Consider the following 26032-nt stretch of genomic DNA (forward strand, 5'->3'; position numbering starts at 1 on the left):
AAGTATGCAACTCACATGGGACTAGTAAATAGTATAAAATAAACAATAAGTTGACTTATAAATGCATTCCAAATGGACCCTTCAGTTCATAATCGCTAAAGGGAGCTCGTACCACTAATCGAATTTCTTTCTTAATTTTTAAGAAATTCAATACCATAAATGCCTTGACCAATCGCAAATATCTTTATTTCAGCAAACCCTACAGCTTTTCCTAGGGTCTCAAATTCAGCTAATGTTTGCACCTTGCCCTCATGCAAGAGCATCATGTAGAAGTCATCAATTATTGTATTCACTGAGGCGAAGTCGTTTCCCAATGCTCGAGGGATTAGAGTTTCCAATGCTATCACTTTCCCATGAATTGGCAATGCTTCCCAACAATTTTTCTACAACTTCTTGCAGTGTTCATCATCCCAGTTATGGAGTATCCACTGCTTGCATAAAATTAGAATACACATGTAAAGTTTGTTATTATTCATAAAATAGGTTGCCATGCATTATTATATTTTCAAATATTGGAAGAAATGGCATGATTATATTAGTATCTAGCTAGTAGAAGTTGGCCATGTTTTTTTCTAGCTGATGAAAATTTTGATCTTTCATTTTATTTTTCATGGATGATAATTAATTTCAATCTTCCATTTTATTTAAACATCTATATCCTTGTGTTCTGCTGATGTAAATTTATTGGAATTGCTTTGCATGGATTTTCCACTTTTTTTTATTTTTTATTTATTTTTTTTAATGAAAGAGAATTACCAACCTTCAATAAAATTGCTTCAGCTCTTGGTAAAGATTCAAACATATTTCCACTGATATGCATGTTATAACTTATAACGCGGCAATTTTTATCAAGAAAAACCACCTCAAGTGGCATTATTATTGTAAGGACATGTTTTTGCTCCCAAAACCCAAAAGTAAGGTCAATGGCCCAAAGAACCCAAATTAATAAATTTGTAGAGAATAGGCTTGAAATTGAATTTTCAATGAGTTAGGTGCTCAATGATCACAGTAGGTTAGCTAATACTATAAAGCATAAAACAAACAATTTTAACAAGGAAAATCCTCCTCGGCAAAGTCCGAGGAAGGTTGTTTTTATGTATTTCTCTTACACTTAACCACAATTACAGTTTTTGAGAGTACAATGATTTTTCTCTAGATTATTTGATGATCCCCTTATAATAAGGATTTCCTTTTTTTATATTCCCCTTCCTCACTTCATCTCAGCCCTCCATGTGTAGATCAAATTGCTGGCTTTGATACTTGTCCCATTAGTACTTTCCTGAAGTCTTTGTGGGTAGCTGTAAGGCTGGAGGTTACTGTTCATGTATCACCTCCACATTAATGCGGCCAGGGGGTTAGTTGTAGAGCATTCAATGCAGTGGTAGTAGCTTTTCTTGCCAGATATTTCCTTATTCTCTTTTGTTTTATCCCTATCTAATGTTTATCCTTGCCAACACAAATGCTTGGCACCTTGCTTTTGACGAAGGATCAGACCTTTGACCTCTACCCTGTTATAGCTGAGGAGGTACTTCTCCTCAGACAACATTTCCAACTCCTCGTGATCAGACTTTTTCCACGTCCCATCAGTCTGTATGTCTTCATTAGTATTTACCCATCCTCGGGCCATCTGATGTCCTCGAACACGACCCACGGCCCAATACCTATACCTGGGCCTTCCATACCTACAATAGCCCCTCGAAATTCCACTCTTTCTCTCCTCGGGGAAAAATAGGACTTCAATTTTTGGGCAGTTGTACCTACCACATTAACGTCACTTCCTCACGTGTAGGTGTCTTTTCATCTGCAAAGGAGCATACTTCTAACGCTTTGGCATCTGGAACGCCCCAACATTTATTCCACACGATGCCCTGTCCCCCACGCTCCACGGTGTGATGAAGATCCTACAGTGAAGAGATTTTATGGGGATTTAAGCAGGAGTTCTCCCGCATGCTTTCCTCACCCCTATATAAATTACTTGAAGATCCTGGACGTTCCACTTTTTGAATCTTCAAATCCCAAGACTCAACCCGAGGTGCTATTCCACATTTCTGTAAGTAAACTTTTAGCCTACCTTCTAATTCTTAGGACCCATTTCTTCCTCAGCCCTTCATTTTTCGTCTTATCCTTTCCATTGCCCCCAATCACACATCTAATGGGTAGATTCACTAGGTTAGTAGACACCCCGGACGGTATAGAGAGCTTTAAGGCCCATTACCATATTCCGGTTAGTGTTTCGATCAGGTATTGCCACCAAGGGGAATGGCATGCTTTGAGATCGAAATGGGAGGTAGTAATCCCCATGATTGCTTTTATAGAGGGGGAATGAGAATTCCCATGGGTAGAGTGATGAGAGATTATTTAATTGCTCATAGGCTTTGTCCTACCTAGTGTGCTCCTAATGTATTTAGGATATTAGGTAGTGTGGATGCCCTTAAAGAGAAGATGGGTGTGAACGTCACCCATCATGACGTTAACTGGGTTTACAACTGTCAGAAACTTAAAGGGCAGGGATATTACCTGAAAACTAGGGTCCCCGAAGTCAGGCTTATATCGTGTCTTCTTGACACTAACAAAGGTATGGACAAAGACTTCTTAATAGTCTCGGGGGAATGGCATGATCGACTTAATTGCCCAACACGAGACAGGACATCAGGTGGGATACTTAGGTCTAGGATTACTATTTTAACACTACCCTTCTCTTCACTAACAGTTTCCTTACTTTATCTTATTTTCCTTTTTTTCCTAACTTGTAAATTTGCTCTTATTGTTTAACAATGTCCTCTTTTAATTGTATATTCATTTTTGGGCGGATTTACAGACAAGTACACTACAGAACCAAACCTTAACCTCATGAACAAGCTTGATTTGACGAGGATACTTTAGTCTGAGATTTTTGTCCATACCGACGGACAACTTCGAGCGTACACCTATATCCACCAGCTTCCAAGCTTCCAAATATGTGATTAAGGTGAAGGATCCTCGGTTTCAATAGATTAATATTGTAGCACCAGGCTTCCTTTCTATTCTTTCTCTTGAAGGCACTCAACCAATAGAATTACCTTCCTAGCGTAGCGCCAAGGAAGAGGCAACCTCCTCCCATCCAATTCTCGAAGAAGTGGACCAAGTGGTGGAAGTTTCAAATTTCGAAGAGGATTTCCAAGTATTCGACCAGTCCCAATCTCCAAATCCTTTAAGCGCCACCTTTAGCCATCTTCCTCCTACCTAAGTTAGTAGTGTCTAGTAAAACCCTGAGATACCTAACGCAATGGTACCACAGAGGAAGCCCATGCTGAACCTGCTTACCATCCTCAAAACCCACGTAGGAGGGTCAATCCCCGACATGGCCATCCAACCCCGGCCCCCTACCCCTCTTCTTACTTATACTTCCCATCCTGAACATGCAGAAATGAAGAGAAAACGAGATGGGAAAGGCAAGAATATGGAGGAGGAAGGGGAAGTCATCCCCTCTAAGGAGCTTGAGCCCTAGAAAGGGGCCAAACTAGCCAAGAGGGCACAAACAAGGTCCTCGAGTAAGGGAACCCTTGTAGAGAAAGGACGTGACCATCGTTCCAAGGTCTAGACTTAGGATCCTCCCCTGATCCTGAATGGAGTTCCCCTTCCCTTAGACTCCTCCATAAGGGATTTTTAAAAGGTAAAGGCAGGCTATGTGGCCAATGCCCTAAAGCAGCCACTACTGCTACCTTAGGACATGGCTAACATGAGGACATACAAGAAGCATGAGTTGTTTCTAACCCTGAAAAGGGATTTAGCTCTGGTAAGTCTCTCTTCATCTCTTTCTATTATTTTTTTTAAAAAAAACTTATATTATTCCTTCCCTTGAATAATTTAACTTATCTTTTTTTTAAAGGCCGTCCAGGCAGCACACCTCTTTGAAGAGTGGGTAGATAATGCCTACAAGCAAATGAAGGCGGAGGAGGCTTGGCGCATAGCTACCGTTGATGCCTTTAACCTGGCCAAGCAAAGAATCAAAGACCTCAATGTCATATTGATTGAGGCAACCTGTGATAGGAAAAGTGCCGAGGCAGCTTTGGAAGGGGTTGAGAGGCAGGCAAAGAGCCAGTGCCAACAACTGCGCCAGACTGAGGATTAGCTTACCATAGCTAAAGAGCAGATAACATCTCTATAAAAGAAGCTGGAGGAGGCTGAGGGAGCTACTGCTAAGGCTGAACAAGAGGGATATGATATTGGGGTGGTAGAGACCGAAGAGACCCTTAGGGCCTAGGTCACCGGGGTTTACAGAGGCTACTACCTCCAAGTGTGGAATGAAGCCCTAAACCAAGGTGGGGTGGATGCTTCTTCCATACTAAGGAGGGCAGAAAATGCCTTTTATCCCCCAGCCCTCAGAGCAGCTAGCCCTTAAGTACTTACATCGAGGTTGATCTTGAAATTCCGGAGCTAAGCCCATCTGCTCCCATCAATGCTCTCCTTACTTCAACTATTCCTCCTAAAGAGGTTAAACAAACTAATGCAGTGGAGAAGAATAAGGAGCTGGCTAAGCCTCCATAAGCGCCCAAGGATCCCTCCAAGGAAAAATGGGGCATCCCAAAGCCAGGTATTGGTACGGACCGCGCTTCCCTTTACTGCCAAGGAGGACCCCAAGGGCAAAAGTGCAGCTCAAACCAAAGAGGACCTCAAGAGCAAAGGTGATACTCAGACCTAAGGGCCAGAGGTGCCTGCTCAAACTGGAGTGAAGGCCACCCCTCCTCCTCCTAAGACTACCTAGGATTTTACTTAGATTTTGTAGTAGCCTTTTTTTCTTTAAGTGTTCCCCTTGCATGTATTTATTATCTTTTATTTTTAAACATGAAATCTCTTTGCCTTTTCAAGGCACTATCTAATGAAAGGTTGTTAAACCCCTTTATATTTATCATGTTTATGTGAAACAAAATATTATTTCGTTCATGTTCCCTGCTTAACTGGTGTTGACATAAATTACTATTCTTATAGCTCAAAATGAAAATTTTCCCTTAACATTGATAGATGTGCATATAACGTGTAATTTAACTCGTACACTTTATGCATTTGGCAATGCAATAAATTAACCTTCTAGGTCATTAATATCTAATATCTTGCAATTCAACTTAAATACTTGCCTTGCATACCTGTGGTGCATGGCTCAAAAGATTGTGTGTGGTCCAAAGATCCATCAATGACTTCCAGTATATGTGAAGCATTGACTTACCCAAGGCACTTGGCTCGAGTAGCATGACTTCACAAAATCAGGCTTACTACCCAAGACCATATCGTGGATATACTTGCAAATTCTTTAAGTGATGCTTATGGGCATCTCTCCAGTTAAGTTACTACAATAAGAATCTTGGTTACCCATTATAGACAGATCAAGCACTAATTTACCCAAGACACGTGGCCCGAGGAGCCATACATGACCGATGTTCTGTTTAGTACTTAGCTTAGTAGGCAGGCATTAATTTACCTAAGGTATGCGGTCCAAGGAACCGAGCATAACCGAGATTTTGTTTAACACTCAGATAACCATAGAAGTATTAATTTACCCAAGGTAGGTGGTCTGAGGAACCAAGCATAACCAATATTTTGTTTAACACTTAAAGGAATAAGAAGTATTAATTTACCCAATGTATGTGGTCCGAGGAACCAGACATAACCAAGGTTTTGTTTAACACTTAAGTAAATAATAAGTATTAATTTACCCAAGGTATGTGGTCTGAGGAACCAAACATAACCAATGTTCTATTTAACATTTAGATGAATAATAAGTATTAATTTACCTAAGGTATGTGGTCCAAGGAACCAGGCATAACCAAGGTTCTATTTAACACTTAAATAAATAATAAGTATTAATTTACCCAAGGTATGTGGTCCGAGGAAACAGGCATAGCCGAGGTTCTATTTAACACTTAAATGAATAAGAAGTATTAATTTACCCAAGATATGTGGTCCGAAGAATCAGACATAACCAAGGTTCTGTTTAACACTTAGGTAAATAATAAGTATTAATTTACCTAAGGTATGTGGTCCGAGGAACTAGGCATAACCAATGTTCTGTTTAACACATAAAGGAATAAGAAGTATTAATTTAGCTAAGGTATGTGGTTTGAGGAACCAGACATAACCAAGGTTCTGTTTAACTCTTAGCTAAATAGGAACACAATATATAATAATAGAAACAAAAGCATGGCAGAAATGCCTTTCATTAATAATAATACATCCATAGGTTATTTACATTCCACGGGTATGGTACAACATTTTCATCTAGAACTTCCAAAAAATAAGCACCTCCAAAAAATAAGCACCTGTACCAGCCACCGAGGTGATGTAGTACGGCCCGTCCCAATTGGGTCCTAACTTTTCCCAAGAAGGGTTCTTCGCAGTACTCACAACCTTTCTTAATACCAAGTCTCCTAGGGTCAAAGGTCTTTCCCTCACCTTCGCATCATATCCTTGCTTAAGCTTCTGCTGATAATATGCCAGTTGAATCGTAGCTGCTTCCCTTCGTTCATCCACCAAATCTAGACTTCTCTCTAACAACTTATCATTGCTGTCAGGGGCAAATATGCTCGTCTTTAGCGTTGGGAACCTAGTTTCTAAAGGGATTATTGCCTTAGTCCCGTAAGTCATTGAAAAGGGTGTCTCCCCTATTGACCGATGAGGAGTAGTCTGATATGTCCACAAAACGTGTGGCAGTTCTTTTACCTATCTACCATTTGCTTCATCCAACCTCTTCTTAAGTCCATTCACTATAACTTTGTTGATTGCCTCAGCCTGCCCATTTCCTTGGGGATAAGCTGGAGTTGAATATCTGTTTTTAATGCCTAATTCACAGCAATACCTCCTGAAGGCTTTGATAGGCTTTGCTATCAAACTGAAGCTCATTATCTGAGATGAGGGTGTAAGGGATCCCAAACGGGGTGACAATGTTCTTCCATACAAACTTCTTTGCATCCAAATCTCTAATATTTGATAGTGGCTTAGCTTCCACCCACTTTGTGAAATAATCAATTCTGATTAGAAACCATCTCCGGTTTCCTACAGCTTTAGGAAATGGTCCTATAATATCCAAGCCCCATTGAGAAAAAGGCCATTAACTAGACAGAGGATTGAGGACTCATCCTGGCCGATGAATGTTTGGAGCAAATCTTTGGCATTATCACACTTTTTAACAAATTCCAGTGCTTCTATTTGCATACTTGGCCACCAATACCCTTGGGTTAGGGCCCTATAGGATAGTGACTTGCCCCGTATGACGTCCATAGATTCCCTCATGCAACTCCTCCAGGAGTGGCTCCACTACCTCGAGATGGACATAAAGTAAGTATGGTCTAGAAAAGGAATGCTTGTACAACTTTCGCTCCTCAGACAACCAAAAACAAGAAGCTTTCCTCTGCACCTTTTCTGCTTCTCCTTTCTCCTCAGGCAGAGTACCTTCCTTAAGAAACAGGGCTAAAGAATCCATCCAGCTAGGATAGACCATGATCTAGCGAACTTGGACCCTCTCCTTCTCCTCCTCGGTAGGCTTATACAAATCTTTAACGAGTATAACTCAAGGTAAGCCTTGTCTAGAAGAGGTTGCTAAAGTAGCCAGGAAGTTAACATGAGTATTTCTACTCCTTGGGATCTGCTGCAAAGTGAAAAACTCAAAACTTGACTGCAAGCGCCTAGCCTTGTTCAAATATCCTTGCAGTCTCAAATCTCTAGTTTCCAACTCTCCCTTCACTTGGCCCACTGCCTTTCCTCCCATTTTCTGGACCATGGCCATCCCCACCAACAAAGCTTCATATTCGGCTTCATTGTTCGTGACCGAGAAACCTAACCTTAAAGATTTCTCAATAGTAATCTTGTCTGGGGATACCACAACTAGCCCCACCCCAGATCCTTTCTAATTAGCTACACCATCAACATATAGTTTCCAAGATAAGGGTCCTTGTAGAGAAATTGTACCAACTGGCTTTCCTCCCAAGTTCTGCTCCTCGTCCTCCATCTCTGTCGAAGACTTAATAAATTCTGCCACTAAATCTTCAAAAACTTGGCCCTTAATAGAGGTCTGAGGCATATATTTAATATCGAAGGCCCCTAAAATTGTTCCCCACTTGACAATCCTTCTAGTATAATTAGCCTTTCGGAGTAATGACTGAAGAGGAAGTTGAGTTAAAACCATAACTATATGAGCCTGGAAGTAATGAGTGAGCTTCCGCGTAGCATGCACCACGGCCAAAATATCCTTCTCCAATGGCAGATAATAAACCTCTACTTCGTGCAGTGACTTGCTCATATAATAGACCAGTCGTTGTATTCCACTATCCACCCTTACCAGTACTAGGCTAACTGCATGAAAGGCCATAGCAATATAGGCGAAAAGAACCTCCTTCTCCTTAGGTCTGGACATAATGGGTGGTCGAGAAAGATAAAATTTCAGCTGCTGAAAAACCAAGGCACATTCTTCAATCCACTCAAATCCCTTCCACCTATGCAACAGCTGGAAGAAAGGCCTGCATTTGTCAATGGACCGTGAAATATTTTAGTTCCAGGCCGCAGTCATTCCTATCAACTTCTGGACTTCCTTGGGATTTCGAGGAGGTTGTAGATTGTTTATTGCCTTAATCTGATCAGAGTTGACCTCAATTCCACGATAAGTGACCATATAACTTAGAAATTTGCCTGAACTAACGCCAAAATAACACTTAGAAGCATTAAGGCGTAGTTTGTGTTTTCTCAAATATTTCAAAAATACTTCTGAGGTCATTTACATGCTCGAACTCTACCTTGCTCTTCACTAACATGTCATCTATGTAGACTTCAATGTTTTTGCCAAGTTGAGGTTCGAACATCCTAGTCATCATCCTTTGATACATGGACCCTGCATTCTTCAGTCCAAAGGACATTGTTTTGTAATGATAATTCCTTGTGGGCGTAACAAAAGCAGTCATCTCCTGATCATCTAGTGCCAACGGTATTTGATGGCACCCTTGAAAGACATCTAAAAAGCTCATCCAAGGATGGCCAACTGTTGCATCCACCAATTGGTCTATCCGAGGTATTGGGAAGGGATCTTTGGGACAAGCTTTGTTTAGATCAGTAAAGTCCACACATACTCGCTGCTTTCCATTCTTCTTTTTCACCATCACCGTATTGGCTAACCACTTAGGATAAAACACTTATTTTATTGCTCCAGCCCACTTAAGTTTAATCACCTCCTCCTTAACAGCATTTGAATCTTCTTTGGAAGAGCACCGAGGTGGTTGCTTCTTAGGGGTAATAGAGGGATTAACGTTTAGGTGATGACAGATAAAATTTGGATCCACACCAAGAGCTTCATAAGCAATCTATGCGAACACATCAACATTCTTCTTGAGGAAAGCAACCAACTCTTCCTTCTCCCAAAGAGGTAACTGAACTTCCACTTGGAAAAACTTCTCATCATCACCATCAATGACAATTTTTTCTAACTCTCCACATTTTGCCCTTTCTACTACCACATTTGTGGACAGGGCTATCCTCCTTAATTGTCATAAATCCTGTTCCGTAGAGGCCAAGGATTCACCCCCAGGTTGATGTCTAATTGCCACCACCAAACATTGCCTAGCCATAGATTGACTTCCGATCAGCTCTTCAACTTGATCTCCTGATGAATGCTTCACCTTCAAGTGCAAGGTGGAAGAAACAGCCCCCATTACATGAAGTCAAGGTCTTGCCATAATAGTAGTGTAGGGGGAATATGCATCTACTGCAATGAAGTCCACTTCCACGACTTTCGACCCTGCCTGAACAGGTAATTTGATTTGGCCATTCGGGATGACTGTTTTCCCAACAAACCCCGCTAGAGGAGAATTATAGCAGGCCAAGTCTTTAGGCCTCGTCTTGAGCCCCTTATACAGATTAGGGTACATAATCTCTGCACCATTGCCTTGATATACCAAAACCCTCTTCACATCATACCCTCCAATCCTAAGGGTAGCCACAAGGGCATCATCATGTGACTGTAGGATTTCCACCTTATCCTCATTAGAAAAGCTCAATGCTGGTCGGACTTTTACCTTACCCCTCTTAGGATCGGGTGTTAGGTCCTCAACAAGTGACTGAGCTATAGACATCACCCTATATGGATAAGAACTAGTCCTACCTGTGGCAGCAAGAATAACACTAATCGTCCCCAAAGGCGGTCATGAAGAAGCACCCCTCTAATGTCTAGACCCTGCCTAGTTCCCCTGCCCATTGGGCATAAACAAGAATTGCTTCAACTTCCCAAATTTGACCAGCTGCTCGAGAGGATCCCATAAATTCCTACATTCTTCTGTAGTATGTCCTCGGTCCTGGTGGTATTGACAATGAAGGCTTTGGTTGCGCTTCATAGGGTCTTCACTCATCTTATTTGACCACTTAAAGTATGGCTCACTCTTTATTTTCTCTAAAATTTGGTGCATAAGTGCCCTAAACACAGTACTGACTACTTGGGCAGTAGCAAGCCCAGTATGATCAGTGAAATCTCTCTTGGGCCGATTGTTGTACCTCTCCGATCTGAAATCCCTTCGGTCTTGGGGAACCACCTTTGTTTTCCCCTTCCCTTGTTGCTGATCCTCATCAACCTGTTTATATTCGTCAATTTGATCCATGAGTTGACGTATGTTTCTGGCAAGCTTTCTAGTCAAAGACTTCCTTAAATCGTGCTCGGCAGGCAAGCCAACCTTGAAAGTCCTTATTGCCACATCATCAAAATTTTCATCTATTTCACTAAACATCTCCCAATACCTGTTCGAATATGTCTTCAGGGTCTCACCCTCTCACATGGTCAAAGACAGAAGGGAATCCAAGGGATGAGGAACCCTACTGCAAGTAACAAAAAGAGCTCCAAAAACTCTAGTAAGCTCCTGAAAGGAGTTGATGGAACATTCCCTCAAACCATTGAACCATCTCATCGCCACCGGCCTGAGGCTGGATGGGAACACCTTGCACATCAAGGTTTCATTTTTCGAGTGAACAACCATTCTTTGATTGAAATGGCTAACATGCTTCACAGGGTCTATCCTACCATTATACATGGTAAACGTTGGCTGAGTAAACTACCGAGGAAGATTTCCTTCTTCAATGAAGATTTTCTCCTCATAGCATCATTGCCTAGGCCCCCGTGAGGTGGACTTCAGCTCCTCTGCCCATAATGGCGCTCCTCATCACACGAGAAAGAATTACTAGGGAGAGTCCTTGATCTGGGCCTATAACTATCATCATTATCACCATCAGAGGAAGGCTCTGAGCTCGAAGGAGTCCCTCTCCGTCGCTTACGGTTTAGTTTCCTCCGTAAGTAGTCAATCTCCAATTGCATATTCCTAGTGCTTTCTCCTTAGGACACATGACTCCCACTTCTAGAATAACTCCTACTTGTATGAGTGGTGTGTACACTAACTTCGCGGTCTCTCCTTTGCTCAAGATTAAGGAACTGATCTTGACTTTGAGACCCCACATACTCTTCACAGTTTGGCCCTAAACCCCCCATGGTTTGGTGATGAACTCAAGAATGTTCAAGTTTTCTATAGACGGCGTCAATTGTAAGGACAAGTTTTTGCTTCCAAAGCCCAAAAGAAAAGGTCAATGGCCCAAAGAGCCCAAATCAATGAATTTGTAAAGAGTGGACTTGAAATTGAACTTTCAATGAGTTAGGTGCTCAATGATCACAGTAGGTTAGCTAAAATTGTAAAGCATAAAACAAACAGTTTTAATAAGGAAAATCCTCCTTGGCAAAGTCTGAGGAAGGTTTGTTTTTATGTATTTCTCTTACACTTAACCACAATTATAGTTCTTGAGTGTACAATGATTTTTCTCTAGATTATCTGATGATCCCCTTGTAATGGGGATTTCCTTTTATTTATTTATTTATTATTATTTTTTTAATTCCCCTTCCTCACTTTATCTTAGCCCTCCACGTGTAAATCAGATTGTTGGTTTTGATACTTATCCCATCAGTACCTTCCTGAAATCTTTGTGGATAGCTGTAAGGCTGGAGGTTACTGTTCAGGTATCACCTCCACATTAATGCGGCCAGGAGGTTAGTTACAAAGCATTCAATGCGGTGGTAATAGCTTTTTTTCTCAGATTTTTGCTTATTCTCTCTTGTTTTATCCCTATCTGATGTTTATCCTTGCCAACATAATTGCCTAGCGCCTTGCTCTTGATGAAGGATCGGATCTTTGACCTCTACCCCGTTTTAGCCGAGGAGGTACTTCTCTTCGGACAACATTTCCAACTCCTCATGATCAGACTTTTTCCACGGCCCATCAGCCTGTATTCCTTTAATAGTATTTACTCGTCCTCTGGCCATCTGATGTCCTTGAACACGGCCCATGGTCCAATACCCACACTTGGGCCTTCCATACCTACAATTATTGTTATTATTATTGTTATTATTATTATTATTATTATTATTATTATTATTATTATTATTATTATTATTATTATTGTGGGGGGTAGAATGGTTAAAATACGCTTTTGGGCCTTGGGCCTGATTTAGAGATATTAATTCATCCGAGCAGAGCCTTGAAGTCCACAAGCAAGCTCTTGCTGGAAGGATTGATGGGGTTGTCCGAGGAGGGGCATCTCCTCGACCAAGTCAAGTGAATATCAAACGACGTGTCATGATGTTTGGAAGAGAATGCTGGAAGGTCTGTTGAGTAAAGATATGTTCAACACAGTTATAGAGAGGAAGAACACATGAGAAATATCATGGAAAAAGTTGCTACCACCGCATTAAAGACTCATCACCTACCCATCTGGCCGCATTGATGGGGAAATGACATCTGAACAGTATAGATCAGTCTTACAGCTGTTGTTTGAAGACTTCTAGAGGGCGATGGATGAGACAAGTATCTGGATCATTGATTTGATCCATACGTGGAAGATGGAGGGAAGAAGGAGGATGATATAAAGGGAAAATAGAGGCATTCTAGAGAAAAAAAAAAAAGAAGAAGGAAAAGAAAGAAAGAAAGAAAGCACTGTACTCATCATCTTCAATTTTAATCAATTGTTTGGAGAAGGAAAGGCAATACAAGTCATCCTCGGCTTACGTCTGAGGAGAGTTTCTGCTATTTTATCCATTTGTTATGTAGCTAATGGCAATCTAGCCCACCATATTTGTTATCCAATATCCATAAAACCTAGGTTTCAATCCCATGCTCTACAAATTTGATTGTATAAGGCTTTTTGGGTTTGAACCCATCACGCGGTTGGGTCTGGGTACAAATTGTGCACTTACAATTGGCGCCGTCTGTGGGAAACCTTGTGTTGAAGAAATTGGAACACTATGGCATGATCAGGTTTGCATCATGCAGAGTCTTTGGGGTCCCAGCGTGAGGACCATTTCCAACATCTTGAGCGAGAAAGGGATCGAGAGGGTAGTGTGCATACGGTGCACACCAGTGGGAGTCGTTTGCGGGGTGGAAGCAGAATCCCCCATGAGGATGATGTGAAGGCCATGCAAAAGGAGATTGATCACTTGAAGAAGAAGTTGTGTAGTGCGAGACGGAGGCAAACACCATCTCTTTCTGATCCTTCTTCTAAGGGCTCCCAAGGTAGTAGTTACAAGCCAAGGTCCAGAACTCCTCCTAATGAAACTTTCTCGTATGAGAAAGACGATCTTCATGGTTGTAAGGGCAAGAAGTCTTCCTCCAAGAGCTTGGGAAACAATGCTGTGAGCAGGACGTTGCACCAAATCTCTAAGTCGCCCTTCACATGTAGGGTCGAGAGGGGGAAGCTTTCACGACGGTTCACTTAGCCCACGTTCACCATTTATAATGGCAAAACAGACCCTGTGGAACACGTAAGTCATTTCAATCAAAGGATGACAATACACTCTAAAAATGAAAATTTAATGTGCAAGGTCTTCCCTTCTAGCTTGGGACCTGTTGCAATGAGATGGTTTAATGGCCTGAAGGCGGGTTACATTGATTCCTTCATGGAACTCACTAAGGCATTTGGATCTCGTTTCATTACTTGCAGTAGAGTTCCTCGGCCTTTGGACTCATTATTGTCCATGGCCATGAGGGAACGAGAGACCTTGAAAACATATTCTGATAGATACTGGGAGATGTTTAATGAAATCGATGGCGATTTTGATGACGTGGCGATTAACACTTTCAAGGTGGGCCTTCCAACTGAGCACGACTTAAGGAAGTCTCTGACTAAAAAGCCAGTTCGAAGTGTACGTTGGCTCATAGATCGTATTGATGAGTACAAATGGGTTGAGGAAGATCAGCAGCAAGGTAAGGGGAAGGCGAAGGTTATCCCTCAGGAGAGGAGGGATTTCAGGTCGGATAGATACAACAACAATAGGTCGAGGAGAGATTTTGCTGGGCAATCTGGTTCAGCCACTCCTCAGGTAGTCAACACTGTATTCCGAGAATCGGTGCATTAGTTGTTGGAGAAAATTCGGAATGAACCATACTTCAAATGGCCTAACAAGATGGCTGGAGATCATACGAAGCGGAATCAGAACCTCATTTGCCACTATCATCAGGATGTAGGTCATACCACCGAGAATTGTTGGACACTATGGAACCATTTGGAGTAGTTGGTTAGTAAAGGAAGGTTGAAACAATTTTTGTATCATCCCAATGGGCAAGAAAGCCATTTAGGTTCGGTTAATCAGAGGAACAATTCAACAAGGCCTCCTTTGAGAACAATTAATGTCATTTTTGCTGCTCCTAGCAGGACTGGCTCTTGTCCTACTAGGGTGATGTCTGTGTCACGTACTTTCGCTGAGGAATCTGACTTGAAGCTGAAGAGGATTAAAGGGAATATTCTGCCTATTTTGGGCTTCTCGGAGAAGACAAGATTGGGACCATTCAACCCCATAACGATGCCTTAGTAGTTACGTTAAGGATAGGGGCTATGACGTGAGAAGGGTAATGGTTGACCAGGGTAGTGGGGCTGACATTATGTACCCTGACTTGTTTAGGGGGCTTAACCTAAAGCTCGAGGATCTTACGGCTTATGATTCATCGCTAATAAGTTTTGAAGGGAAGACTGTCATTCCAAAAGGGCAAATTCGGCTACTTGTGCAACGGGTTTGGAGGTTGTCGACATAGATTTCATCGTGGTAGATGCTTATTCTCCCTACACGGCCATTTTGGCAAGGCCTTGGCTGCACGCTCTAGGTGTTGTTTCTTTAACTCTTTATGTCAAGGTGAAGTTCCCATTCGGGGGACTGATCGAGGAAATCATTGGGAGTCAATCTGTGGCTAGACAGTGTATAAGGGCTGCAATTCTGCGTCAGACTGGGCAGGAGTTATCGGCCTCGGTTGAAGGGGGTTCATAGCAATCAATGTCCTCAACCACATGTAAGATTGCCGAGGTAGAGGAGCATGCGTGCGAAGAGTTGGAGAAGGTTCTTATCGACGATGATCCTAAAAAATTCTTTTAGGTAGGAATTCAGCTGCCACCTCAGGAAAAGAAGGAGCTGGTCATATTTTTGAAAAAGAATATGGATGTATTTGTATGGAGTGCTTATGAGGCCTCGGGGGTTGATCCAAGTTTCATTTGTCATCATTTGAATGTCAATCCATCTGTAATGCCGAGGAAAAAACCACCTCGGCACTCATCTAAGGAGAATGCTAAGGCTGTCAAGGAAGAAGTACTCAAACTCAAAGAGGTTGGTGCTATTAAAGAGGTATTTTATCTAGAATGGTTAGCTCACATGGTGGTAGTGAAGAAGAAGAATGGGAAGTGGAGAGTTTGCGTCGACTTCACAGATTTGAACAAGGCTTGCCCTAAAGATTCATTCCCAATGCCTCGCATAGATCAGTTGGTGGATGCCACTGTTGGACATCCTCGGATGAGCTTTCTGGATGCCTTTTAGGGTTACCACTAGATACCCTTGGCTTTAGAGGATTAGGAGAAAACGGCCTTTGTCACTCCTACAGGGAATTATCATTATAAGGTGATGTCGTTTGGTTTGAAGAATGCAGGGGCTACTTATCAGAGGATGATGACTAGGATGTTTGAGCCTCAGTTGGGTATAACAATTGAAGTGTATGTGGATGACATGGTAGTAAAAAGTAAAATGGTTTCTATGCATGTATCAGATTTGAGTGACACTTTTTAAACGCTAAGGAAGTACAAGTTACGCCTTAATGCTTCCAAGTGCTCCTTTGGAGTGGGATATGGTAAGTTTCTGGGTTATATGGTAACACACAAAGGAATTGAAGTCAATCCTACTCAGGTCAAGGCAATTAATAGCTTATAACCTCCTCGAAATCCGAAAGAAGTTCAAAGGTTAACAGGGATGACCGCTGCCCTCAACCGATTTATTTCACGGTCCGCAGATAGGTGCAGGCCTTTCTTCAAGCTGCTGAATAAGTGGAAAGGATTTGAATGGACCGAGGAGTGTGCTACAGCTTTTCCAGAGCTTAAGGAATATCTTTCGTGTCCGCCCATTATGTCTCGGCCGGAAATTGATGAGGTTTTGTTTGCGTATATTGCTGTGGCTGATCATGCTATTAGTTTGGTTCTAATAAGGGTTGATAACAATATACAGAAGCCAGTTTATTACATGAGCAAATCCTTACATGAGGTCGAGGTACATTATCTGCCGTTGAAAATGGTGATCCTCGCGGTGGTGCACGGTACGCGTAAGCTTCCCCACTATTTTCAATCTCATACAGTTGTGGTTGTGACTCAACTTCCTCTCAAATCTGTGCTTTGAAGTGCTGATTATACGAGTAGGATTGCTAAGTGGGGTACCATTTTGGGGGGCTTTTGACATTAAGTATATGCCTCGAACCTCCGTGAAAGGTCAAGTGCTTGCTGATTTGGTTGCAGAGTTCACTGAGCCTATATTAGAAGATAACGCTAAGGGGCTAGACATGGATGAAAAATCAGTTGGCATGATCTCGTGCAAGGAACCTGCGACATGGAAAGTACATGTCAATGGAGCAGCAAATCAATGAGGATCTGGTGTGGGACTAATTCTAGTGTCTCTAGAGGGGCTTACGTTTGAGAAGTCCTTGAGATTGGGATTCTCGGCTACCAACAATGAGGCAGAATATGAGGCTTTACTAGTCGGATTGGATATGGTTCAGAAAATGGGAGGAAACTCAGTGAAATTGTTCTCGAATTCGCAATTAGTCATCCGCCAGGTAGAGGGGACATTGGAGGCTAGAGATCTAAGAATGCAAGAATATCTGACCCGAGCTAGGTAGTTACGATCAAAATTTGAATCTTTTATCTTGTTGCATGTCTCAAGGAGTATGAATACCCATGCTGATTCACTGGCTACCCTTGCAACATCCTCAACCCAAATTCTACCCCGGGTTATCCTCGTTGAGGATTTGTTCAAACCTAGTGGAATGGGTGTTGACCCCATTTGGGTTCATCAGGTAAGGGTAGGACCTAGTTGGATGGACCCCATAGTATCCTTTCTTAAGAGTGATGTCTTGCCCGAAGAGAGATCTGAAGCAGATAAAGTTCGTAGAAAGGCACCTCGATTCTGGTTGTCCGAGGATCAAAAGTTGTACAAATGCTCATTTTCTGGACCATACTTGCTGTGTATACATCTTGAAGCAACCGAGTCACTTTTGGAAGAACTGCACGAAGGGATTTGTGGAAGTCATACGGGAGGAAGGTCTTTAGCTCACAGAGCTCTTACCCAGGGGTATTGGTGGCCCAATATGCAGAAAGAGGCCCAAGATTACGCGAAAAAATGTGACCAATGCCAAAGGTTTGCTCCTAACATCCATTAGCCCGTTGGTGTCCTTAACCCTCTGTCTAGTCCTTGGCCATTCGCTCAATGGGGGTTAGATATTGTGGGCCTTTCCCAAAGGCCGTAGGAAATAAAAGGTGGTTGCTCATAGGGATCGATTACTTTACCAAGTGGGTTGAAGCTGAGCCTTTCTTGAATATTAGAGACGTGGATGCAAAGAAGTTTGTTTGGAAAAATATTGTTACTAGGTTTGGAATACCTCACACTCTTATTTTAGATAATGGCCTACAGTTTGATAGTAAGGCCTTCAGAAAATACTGTTGTGACCTAGGTATCACGAATAGATACTCTATTCCAGCTTATCTGTAGGGGAATGGGCAGGTAGAGACAGTTAATAAAGTTATAGTAAGTGGACTCAAGAAGAGATTGGATGATGCAAAGGGAAGATGGGTGGAAGAATTGCCACATGTTTTGTTGACATATCGAACTACACCACGAACATCCACTGGAGAGACGCCCTTCTCCATGACTTATGGAGCCGAGGCCGTGATCCCTTTGGAAACTGGGTTTCCGACATTGAGAACGAGTTCTTTCATCCCAAGTAATAACAATGGTTTACTAGAGAAAAGCCTAGACCTAGTTGAGGAACGATGAGAGAATGCCATGGTTCAGCTAACTTATTATCAGCAAAAGCTCAAGCGGGGGTATGATGCTCATGTGAAGTTAAGGCCACTTGCACCTGGAGACTTGGTCTTAAGGAAAGTCTTGAGTACCGTCAAGAATCCAGCGTGGGGAAAGCTGGGACCTACCTGGGAGGGGCCATATCGTATCACTTCTGTAGCAGGCATAGGGGCATATCGTCTAGCAGACTTAGATGAAAAAGTTGTACAACGTCTTTGGAATGTAAATAACCTACGAAGGTACTACTATTAATGAAAGGCACTTCTGCCATTTTAGTTCTATTATTATTGTGCTGTGATTCATTTTATTTTTCTAAGAATCAAACAGAAACTTGGTCATGCCTGGCTCTTCGGACTACATACCTTGTAGAAATTGATATCTTTATTAAGTGTTAAACAGAACCTTAGTTACGTCTGTTCCTCGGATCATCTACTTTGGAAAAATTAACATTTCAGTTCATTTTTCTAAGAATCAAACAGAAACTTGGTCATGCCTGGCTCCTTGAACCACATACCTTGTGAAAATTGATATTTTTATTAAGTGTTAAACAGAACCTTAGTTACGTCTGGTCATTGGATCATCTATTTTGGGAAAATTAACATTTCAGTTCATTTTTCTAAGAATCAAACAGAAACTTGGTCATGCCTAGCTCCTCGGACCACATACTTTGTGAAAATTGATATCTTTATTAAGTGTTAAACAGAACCTTAGTTATGTCAGGTCCTCGGATCATCTACTTTGGAAAAATTAACATTTCAGTTCATTTTTCTAAAGATCAAACAGAAACTTGGTCATGCCTGGCTCCTCGGACCACATACCTTGTGAGAATTGATATCTTTATTCAGTGTTAAACAAAAACTTGGTTGTTTGTTTCCTCAGATCTTTTACTTTGGGAAAATTAATAGTTCAATTTCTGTACCAAGTATCAAATAAAATCTTAGTTGCATATGGTTCTCAGATTATCTATATTTATCTCAGTTCCCGGACCCTATATCTGGGTAATAGTAAGGAGCAACTTTTGTGTCTTGATTTCATAATAAGGTTAAACTTTAAACCATATCCTTCTCGTTTTGTGGTTGTATGTATATTCATGTACTTAATTTTCTACACAACAAATTGTTACTATTACATTGTTCAATTGTGCATTAAATTATTTGTAATAGGTGTACGAATTGTACTATGATAAAGGATAACATTCCCAATGAATGAAATGTGCAAAGAATTAAAAGGATCAAATTCTTGAGTCTAACACTAAAAGTGCATATGATTACATAGGGGACAATGAGGATCAAATTCTTATCCTCCGCTCCTTTTGAACCAGTCTCCTTGGATTGAGGATCAGCTTCCTTGATAGCTAATGGAGCATTTGTGGATTTGATCTTGGATAGGATCACAGTTTGCTTTCCTTTGTCTTTTTCCCCAAGAAGAGGATCACCTTGGTCAATCTTTTTGCTCAGATCTTTAGCAGTCTTCTCTTCCTGGTTTGTGACTTGACTAGGACCTGTTGACGCCTGTGCAGGAGGAAGAGTGCTTTGGATTGTGGAAGGTTGTGTTTGAGGAATTGGTTCAGGGGCTGTTGAAGCAGGTGGGGCTTCAAGTGCGCGAATATCAGGAGGAACCCACATGTTCTCACTTTTTCTCCATTCTGAGGTGGTAGGGACTCCTGCAATATTGAGGGCTTCTGCCCATACTTGTTGGCAATGCTCCTTACACACCTCAGCTAGTTCTTCTGCCAGCCAGGTTTTCGTCTCTTCAACCCCCCTATTGTATGAAGCCAGCGAAGTAGCATTTGCCGTCTCCTTGATGGTACGGGCTGCCTCTTGGGCTTGAGCTAACTCCCCCTTCAAGCGCAGGATGTCTTTTTGGGCGGTGGTTAACTCTTGTCCTTTCTCGAGAAGCTGTTTATGCTGTTCTTTCGCCTGCTTCTCGGCTGTTTTAAGCCCAACCTCAGCACTCTTCCTTAGTCTCTCCTCTTCTATCAATTTGTCATCAATCTTTTTCTTCTCCAACTCGGCCCGGGCTAAAGCCCTCTCAGTCTTAACTTTGACGTCGATCTCGACGTCAACTTTATTCCGAGCATCTTCTACCCATTTTTCAGTAGCAAAAACTTCCTAGATGGCCTATGAGACATTAGTGAACAAGGTATATTGTGACGAGGATAGCAAGAAAGTATACATAAGAAAAATTTAAGTAAAGAATATAATGCAAATAGAAAAGTGAATGCAGTTAAGTAGCGCGTACCAAAGCTAAATCCCTTTTAAGAGAAAGGAATAGCTGTTGTTGCTTCATGTTATCTAGGGCCTTCATGTCCTTTGGTAAAAGGAGGGGTTGTTCTAGGGCTTCAGCCAGGTAATGAGAGTGCCCTTTTTGGAACTTTCTTATAGAAGAGTGGCAAGGGATAGGAGCCCTGTCCAATTCCAGTGAAGGTGACCAATGAGATTGAGCTTGACGCACCTCGGCCAATTCGTGGCTGTCCCTACTTTCCACGGAGGAAGCTCAGACTTGGCCTTTTCCAGCTTTTTGTTGTTTTTGTTTCTTCTTCTGGGCCAAATCCTCTTTTTCAACCTCATTCGATCTTTTCTTCTTGAGGTTAGGAGCAAGGAGAATAGGGCCTAAGGGGGGAGGAGGAGGCGGTAGGTTAGCAGGAGGTTGAGATCTCGATGTATCCTTTACAACGGCTTGTTTATTCCTCTTGCCAAGAAGATCCTTCAAGCTTGACATCTCTTCTTCTTCTTCCTCTTCACTGTTATCTACACGTGCGGCAAAGAAACCCTAGATACAAGAGCTCTCGGCGTTTTTGGTTTCTTCGTCCGAGATGTTGACAATGTAGTCCTCTAGAGGTCTTTCTGCCTCCTCTAAACGAAACTGGTCTATTTCTTCTTCAAGAGATAGACGAGGAGATGCAGGTTCTTCTCGGATGGCTGTTGATACAGGTTGTGCTGAAAGAGGAACAGCTTTTACTGGGCGAATGTATAGGATGACAGAGGGGTCGTCCGGTAGATCGTGTGGAGTGAGGAAATTTGGTTTCGAGACATCTATCTTTTTACGTCTCCAGTCTCCCGCGGTGATCGCGTTGCCAATATCATGGAAGATCTTCGATAACGGTTCGTATCCCAAGATGAGATGCGCGGCCCTCACTTGCAAGTCTTCACTTACGAATATCTCGGATCTTAAAACTCTATTAAGGTCCACAACGTTGACAAGGCTTAGATGGGGCGACACGTGCTGTTTATCTACAAAGGACATATCCGAGAAGGTAAGTATGTTTAGATTGATAATAAATGAGTAACAGTAAGAATAGTAGAATGCAAGGGGTATCAAGGTGATAGAGTTAGAGGAACCAAAACCCAAGCTAGGGAATCTAAATCCTAAGGAATCACACCTGGTTTCCCAGCTGTGACTGGACAATGAGGACCATCAGACCATCTCCCAGAGGCGATTAGATAGTCATCCTTCATGCCTTTGTTAGATTGGGGAAAACATGATATGAGCCTAACAATGCTAGACTTGGATTTGAGGTAGTAACCTACGTTTTTAAGTTCATGGCATTCGTACATATAGACGACATCATGCCATGTGAGGTTCAGGCCCATTTGCTCATTTAAAGTGTCGACACAAACTAAGATTCTAAACATGTTGGGCGTACATTGATTTGGGCATAATCTATGGTTGCCCAGGTATTCACTAGTTACATTCTTCATGGGAAGTGTCATTCCACCCTCTAAAAAGACGATGATGGGAATGACAAATTCTCCTTCTTTCCTAGCGCTAGTTATGGCTCCTGGGGAGCAATATCTCAAACCCACTTTTGGAGGGATGTGATATTTGGCCTGGAAACCCTCTATACTGGCATTGGTATCTACTAAACATTTGAATCTACCCATTTGGTTAAAATAAAAGTGAAGATGTAGAAGGGTAAAAGGGTGTAGTTAGAAGCCGAGGACGAGAGCCAAGGAGAAAAAGAAATTACAAGAGGGAGAACTTACGGGAATGAGTAGATGATTCTTCACGCGCTTCTTGAAAAGAGAAAAAAGGAGGAAATTTTAGAGTTTGATTGATTTTTGGAGTAGCGGGTTGAGTCACGACTTCCTAGGCATTTTTGATATCTGGGAAGCGGCATTGAATGAGATTATCCTGCTAAAATTTTAGGGAAAAACCCGAGCCGTTGGAGGTACATCTCACCGTTGGACGTGGAGGACAAGGCGTTACTTACAGCAATTAATGTGCGCGAGATGGATTTCTAAGCGTCAGAGGTGGTTTAAAAGAGGCGAGATGATACTCTCACGTGTGATGATTTGAAAGGCATGTGAAGGTTGTGGTGTTAGGTCAAAACTTCCTTTTCCTTCCTAGATGGGAAGAAAAATGAAGTTTTGAGGGGCTATTGTGGGGGGCAGAATGGTCAAAATACGCTTTTGGGCCTTGGGCCTGATTTAGAGGTATTAATTCGTCCGAGTAGAGCCTTGAAGTCCACAAGCAAGCTCTTGCTGGAAGGATTGATGGGGTTGTCCGAGGAGGGGCATCTCCTCGGCCAAGTCAAGTGAAGATCGAACGACGTGTCATGATGTTTGGAAGAGAATGCTGGAAGGTCTGTTGGGTAAAGATATGTTCCACAAAGTTATAGAGAGGACGAACGCATGAGAAATATCATGGAAAAAGCTGCTACCGCCGCATTAAAGACTTTGCACCTACCCATCTAGCCGCATTAATGGGGAAATGACATCTGAACAGTATAGATCAGCCTTACAGCTATTGTTTGAAGACTTCCAGAGGGCGGTGGATGAGACAAGTATCTGGATCATTGATTTGATCCATACATGGAAGATGGAGGGAAGAACGAGGATGATATATAGGGAAAAGAGAGGCATTCTAGAGAGAAAAAAAAAAGAAAGAAAAGGAAAACAAAGAAAGAAAACACTGTACTCATCATCTTCAATTTTAATCTATTGTTTGGAGAAGGAAAGACAATACAAGTCATCCTCGGCTTACGTCTGAGGAGAGTTTTTGCTATTTTATCCATTTGTTGTGTAGCTAATGGCAATCTAGCCCACCATATTTGTTATCCAATATCCATAAAACCTAGGTTTCAACCCCACGCTCTATAAATTTGATTGTATAAGGCTTTTTAGGCCTGAACCCATCACGCGGTTGGATCTGGGTACAAATTGTGCACTTACAATTATTATTATTATTATTATTATTATTATTATTATTATTATTATTATTATTAAACAGTGTAAAACAAAACAAAAATAACGAAATCACGGAAATCAATAATTGAAAAATAGAAAATAAAACAACCACCTTTTGTTTTCTTTTGATGACATTTATGAATGAATTTGAGTTGTATTGATATGTATATTTCAAATGAGTAGGTGTAACATATCATTTTAGAACTAATATGTATATCGTAAGTATTTTTGTTTGAGGAAAATTTTTTATGCTCATTCAATCATGCATTTGTAATTTTTAGCAAACAATTTATACAAACTATTGTTTTCCAAATCCATATTCTAAAATTCAATCTATATTATATTAGGTAAGTTTAATTACACATTTGGTCATCAATTTTTACGTACCCTCTGTTTCAAAATTGTTCATAATCTTTCAAATGTTTCAATTTAGTTATGAACATTTTTAATATGTGTCAAAAAAGAATTTGCCATTAATTAGTGGATGGAAAAATATGATGCAACAAACAAAAACACTAAAATTAAGGATAAATACCAACATTGAGTCTAGGTAGTAGCTAATGATGGCAGGCAAACATGTCTTTGTTTTTTGAAACTCAATACTAATGTCAAAAAGGTTCCTAACACGTTTGTCTGACAACTATCGTGTCCTTTCTTTTTTAATGCTTAAACTTAGTTTGTATGTGTACATATTCACATACAAAATTTTCGTACTTTCATAGTAAGGGGAAAAAAAAGAAAAAATGGGAAAATAACTCTTACACAGGCGTTTGTTACATTTTTGTTTTTTTTAACTCATTATTTGCGTGCGCAAGTGACATGTGTGTAAGATGTATGTAACAAGCGTGTGTAATAGTTTTCAACAAAAAAAAAAAAAAAGTGTGTGTAATAGATATTGCCAAAAAAAAAATTAAAACTAAAATGTCAAACCTGATAGCTTGGGAGCAACACTAATTACATTGGGTAAGTCAATATTTTTTCCATGAATGAGGGGTACATAGAAATTATGTTCCCAAGGGAAGTTCCCATGCCGCCCCCTACATCCAACAACTCCTTTACCTCTTCAAAGCCAGGATACACCTTAAGTACCTCATCCAATAATAGTTTTGCGCTATGTGCATGTCATAAATTCTTGGAATAGTATATCAAACTTTGGCTCCTTTGCCATGTGCTCATAAAAAGTTGCACCATAGGTTGAGTAGAAAGGCTTGCACTCTGGTTCAAGCACCATGTTCTTAAGCTTGTATAGGGGTTCAACCATCATTCTTTCACTTAAAAAGAGTACCGTTGAGGCCGAGGAAACTCCGTCCTTATTAGTTGCTAAGTGACGAGTTAACTGTGTTAGCCCATAACACATTTCTTGATGTGTGGCATCATCCCCACTTTGGCATGGCCTTCGAGACATTGACAAGAGAGAGTTTACGCTTAGCAGCCTTAGTATCCGGTCCAAAGTGATAGCCGCATTCAAATTGGTTGTTGAGATCTTCTCAACAATCTCAGCTGCAGAAAGTTGAGCTTCAGAACCTGCATTGGCAATGATATTGAAGATGTCTAGCTCAATTGCAGCTCTTAGAAACATTTGAATGACAATCGAATTTCCCAACCCCCAAGATGATAGATGATCTTTGCCATTTTGGTCTTCCATGTCTTTGGAGTTTTCTTTGATATGTTTTCCTCGCTTGGTGTAATGGAACATTTATAATACTACGCATCTGTTAAGAACAATTTATTTAGTTGAAACTAAAAATTTTTGTTGAAATTAAGTACTGTAAATAAAACTAAAAAGTAGTTGAAATAGTACAGTAAAACCTATGAATAGTACAAAAAATAAGCTAAATAGTAAAAAATACTGATTTTTTAAACCAATGCTAAACGCACACTACTTTGCATAATTGGCCGTTTATTGTGAGATTAACAATCTGTCTGCATATTTAAAAAAAAAACAAATAAATAAACAAACAAATAAATGATAACAGAAAACTACTCTCAATATGGCGTCAAGTTGATTCAAGCGTAATTAAATTAGATGTCAATTAGACACTTCTCCAAAAAAAAAAAAAAATGTGAGAAGTTAGAATGAGAAATGACCACCAAAAAAAAAAAAAAATTGTATCCAAGATGGGACCAACTCGATTCAAGGGTAATTAAGTTAGATGTTAGAAGGAGAATGAAATGGCAAAGAAATAAGAAACTGTCCTCAAGATGGCGCCAACTTGATTCAAGGGTAATTAAGTTAGATGTTAGAATGAGAATGAAATGGCAAAAAATAGTAAGCCGAGTAGTATCAAGATCTTTCTTACTAAATTAAGGTAATTTATAATCTTTTGCTCACTAAAATATACTGTAAATTTGATTTTGACTTTAGTAATTATGTTATTTAATATAAATAATTTTTATTTATCATGCGTCTAACAACACACAAAATGGACTGGTGTTGCAGCACTTTTTTAAAACTATTATTACATTTTATTACGGATGATAA

The 26032-nt window shown here is 40.9% G+C and overlaps 1 pseudogene; it reads right to left on the bottom strand.

The window, feature by feature from the left end:
* Positions 1-131: 131 nt before the first annotated feature.
* LOC142620505 ((S)-scoulerine 9-O-methyltransferase-like) lies at positions 132-25195 on the bottom strand (annotated as a pseudogene).
* Between the last annotated feature and the right edge of the window lie 837 nt (positions 25196-26032).

Source organism: Castanea sativa, chromosome 12, assembly GCF_040712315.1.
Source record: "Castanea sativa cultivar Marrone di Chiusa Pesio chromosome 12, ASM4071231v1".
In the NCBI taxonomy this organism is placed as follows: domain Eukaryota; kingdom Viridiplantae; phylum Streptophyta; class Magnoliopsida; order Fagales; family Fagaceae; genus Castanea; species Castanea sativa.